Here is a 4,261-nt window from a genome sequence, read left to right as displayed (position 1 = left end):
CAGCCTTCAGTCAGCAAATGTGTAACAAGTACCTGTTCTCTGCTAGAAGCTGGGTGCCCAACTGAGAATATAGTAGCAGCAGCAAGGCAAACACTCTCCTGTCTTTATTGGCCTTTAACCAAATGTTTATTTATTCATCTTAATGGACACAAATTGTATACATTTAGGATGCCCAACACAATGTTTTGAGATATGTATGCATTGTAGAATGGTTAAATCAAGCTAATAACATTTGTGTCATCTTGCCTACTTTTTTGTGGTGAAAACACTTAATAGCTACTCTCTTAGCAATTTTCAAGTATACAATATATTAACTATAGCATCAAACACTTAAATCAGTTTATTTAACAAATTTAGTAAATATTTATTATTTACTATGTATCCATCACTGTTCTAGGTGCCAGTGATAAAGCAGTGAAAGAAAAAAAAGTGATAGAATAACTGTTCTCAAGGAGATTGCCTTCTATTCAATGTAAAATTACAAACACTGATACAAATGAGAAGAAAAGTTGCAGAGTTCAATTATTACAGCATATATCAGGGGATGTAATCTAAGCAAGAATATTGAGAAGATCTCCTGAATTGTGATGTCTAAGCTGAGTCCTTAAAGATAGGGAGTTAACAAGCCAAATAAGATAAACAGAAAAAGAACATTTCAGGTAGAGAATACACATACTAAGGACCTGAGCTAGTTACCAAATAAATGTGAGAAAAAGTCCTCAAATATGAAAATTCAAAAGTAATTAAAAGTATAAGCAATGAATTCTAAATCCCTGACCAATTAAAATTAATTAAGTGAACATGGAGCTAGTTACTCTCGGGACGTTTTCCAACATTCAATTTAAGTTAAAAACAATTACTGCATTCAAAAATGAATATTTATTAGGGAATCCTGATCATTGATAAGAAAATATAGAAGATTCTATTTAGAATAAATTCATTGCTAACAAATACCATTTGCACAATCATAAATATATAATAGTTTCTTAAACTCAATACAATTTTACATTTTAAATTTGAACGCCAAAGAAAAGGAACATTTTCATTACGAGCAGGTGTACAGAACTAAAAAATAATTTTTATTATTTTTCCTGATGCTACTGAAATACCTGCTTATTGCGTGAAATTTGACAAGTAAAGCAATTATAAAAAATAAATATAAATTAGCAATTATCCAACAAAGTTTATATAAATTTTTTGTTTGCTTCAGATTGTCAAATTGAAAATGATCATATATTTTCATGTATAAATATACTAAAACTGGATTGTCCAAAAATACAGACATAAATTAAATTCATAGATAATAATAAATACAAGTTTTGAAGTTGTACAGTTAGAATATTTGTACATGCACTATTCACAGGCACACCTTGTTTTATTGTGTTTCACTTTATTGGCACTTTGCAGATATTGTGGTTTCTACAAATTGACGGTTCGTGACAACCCTGTGTTGAGCAAGTCTCCACTGGCACCATTTTTTCAATGGCATGTGCTCATCTATGTCTCTGTGCCACATTTTGGTAATTTTTGCAATATTTCAAACTTTTTTGCTATTATTATATCTGTTCTGGTGATCAGTGATCTTTGATGTTTATAAAACTATTATAATTTTTTGGGGGGCAGAATGAACCAGGACCATATAAAACGTTGAACTTCATCATTTAATGTTGTGTGTGTTCTGACTGCTCCACCGAGTGGCTGTTCCTGGTCTCTCTCTCTCTCCTTGGGCCTCTCTGTTCTCTGAGCCACACAATATTGAAATTAGGCCAGTTAATAACCCTACAGTGGCCTCTTATTGTTCAAGTGAAAGGAAGAGCTGCACATCTCTCACCTTGAATCAAAAGCTAGAAATGATTAAGCTTAGTGGGGAAGGCACAGCAAAAGCTGAGACAGGCCGAAAGCGAGGCCTCTTGCACCAAACAGCCACAGGAAAAGTTCTTGAAGGAAGTTAAAGTGCTGCTTCAGTGAGCTCAAGGGTGATAAGAAAGCAAAACAGCCTTACTGCTGATACGGAGAAAGTTTCAGGGGTCTGCATAGAAGATCAAACCAGCCACCACATTCCCTTAAACCAAGACCTAATCCAGAGCAAGGCCCTAACTTTCTTCAATTCCTTGAAGGCTGAGAGGTGAGGAAGCTGCAGAGGAAAAGTGTGAAGCCAGCAGAGGCTGGTCCATGAGGTTTAAGGAAAGACGCCGTCTCCATAACACAAAGTGCAGGTGAAGCAGCACGTGCTGATGGAGAAGCTGCAGCAAATGATCAGAAGATCCAGCTGAGATCACTGATGAGGGCGGCCACACTCAACACCAGATTTTCAATGTGGATGAAACAGCCTTATATTGGAAGAAGATGCCATCTAGGACTTTCACAACTAGAGAGAGAGAAGTCAATGCCTGGCTTTAACGTTTCAAAGGACAGGCTGACTCTCTTGATAGGGGGCTAATGCAGCTGGTGACTTGAAGTTGAAGCCAACGCTCATTTACTATTCAAAAAATCCTGGGGATCTTAAGAATGATGCTAAATCTACTCTGCCTGTGCTCTATAAACGGAACAACAAAGCCTAGATGACAGCACATCTTTTTCAGTATGGTTCACTGAATATTTTAATCCTACTGCTGTGAACTACTGCTCAGAGGAGACAAAAAAGATTCCTTTCAAAATAAACTGCTCATTGATAATGCACTGGGTCATCCAAGAGCTTTGATGGAGATGTATAGCTGATTAAAGTTGTTTTTAGGCCTGCTAACACAACATCCATTGTGCCGTCTGTGGCCAAGGTGTAATTTTGACTTTCAAGCCTTATTACTTAGGAGATACATTTTGCAAGGTGATAGCTGCCATAGGTAGTGATTTCTCCAGTGGATCTGGGCAAAATAAATTGAAAACCTTTCTGGAAAGGACTCATGATTTTAGATTCAATTAAGAACATTTGGGCTGCATGGGGAGAGGTCAAAATATCAATATTAACAGGAGTTTGTGAGAAGTTGGTTCCAACCCTCGTGGATGACTTTGAGGGGCTCAAGACTTTGGTGGAGGAAGAAACTGCAGATGGGGTGGAAATAGCAAGAGAACTAGAATCAGAAGTGCAGCCTGAAGATGGGACGGAATTGCTGCAATCTCATGATAAAACTTGAACAGATGGATACACTTTTTATGGATGAGCAAAGAAAGTGGTTTCTTGAGGTGGAATCTACTCCCCGTGAGGGTGCTGTGAACGTTGTTGAAATGACAACAATGAACTAAGAATATTACATAAACTTAGTTGATAAAACAGCTGCAGGGTTTGAGAGGATTGACTCCAATTTTGAGAGAAGTTTTACTGCAGGGAAAACGCTATCAAACAACATCGTTTACTAGAGGGAAATTTTTCGTGAAACGGTCAATTGATGCAGCAAACTTCACTGTTGTTTTATTTTAAGAAACTGCCACAGCCACCCCAGTCTTCAGCAACCACCACCCTGATCAGTCAGCTGCCATCAACATCGAGGTGATCTGACAACAAGATTACACTCGTGGAAGGTTCAGGTGATCATTAGCGTTTTTTAGCAACAAAGTATTTTTAATTAAGTTATGTACAAGTGTTTTTAGACATAATGCTATTGCATGCTCAGTAGACTACAGTATAGTGTAAACACAACTTTTATATATACTGGAAGTCCAAACGTGTGTGTGGCATGCTTTATTGTGATATTCACCTTATCGTGGTGGTCTGGAGTGGAACCTGCAATATCTCTGAGGTATGCCTGTATATATTTTTTACATAAAAATATAGCAGCACTGTCAGTTTTTTAGTTTCTATTATTGTTGGGCTTAAATGATGATTGAAGTTTAGAAAATCAGAAAATTACATTCTAAGTTTCTAATTTTATTTTGTTAAAAACAAGTAACATTCACTTGAGTTTTCACGGTATACATGGTTATAATGTGAAATGAATTTTCTAGTATTCTAATTATTCTTGAGGATGACATAAAATATAATATTAGCCTAATATAAAATATAGATAATGCATTAGAGATATGAGATTTAGTACAATAGCTTAGTAGTGATAACTAATAATTATTGGATTAAAAAATGTTTCATTAGGGCCGGCCCCGTGGCACACTCGGGAGAGTACGGCGCTTGGGAGCACAGCGGCGCTCCTGCCGCGGGTTCGGATCCTATATATGGGTGACCAGTGCGCTCACTGACTGAGCGCGGTGCGTGCGACACCAAGCCAAGGGTTGTGATCCCCTTACCGGTCACAAAAAAAAGACAAAAAAAAAA

General features: G+C 37.0%; 1 pseudogene; it reads left to right on the top strand.

Annotated features, from left to right (window-relative positions):
* Nucleotides 1–1,765: 1,765 nt before the first annotated feature.
* LOC103584242 lies at nt 1,766–3,488 on the top strand (annotated as a pseudogene).
* Nucleotides 3,489–4,261: the final 773 nt, after the last annotated feature.

The sequence above is a fragment of the Galeopterus variegatus genome, unplaced genomic scaffold (genome assembly GCF_000696425.1).
Source record: "Galeopterus variegatus unplaced genomic scaffold, G_variegatus-3.0.2 Scaffold47756, whole genome shotgun sequence".
Lineage (NCBI taxonomy): Eukaryota > Metazoa > Chordata > Mammalia > Dermoptera > Cynocephalidae > Galeopterus > Galeopterus variegatus.
Note: the sequence above shows the minus strand (reverse complement) of the source record. Positions and strands in the feature narration are given on the sequence as shown.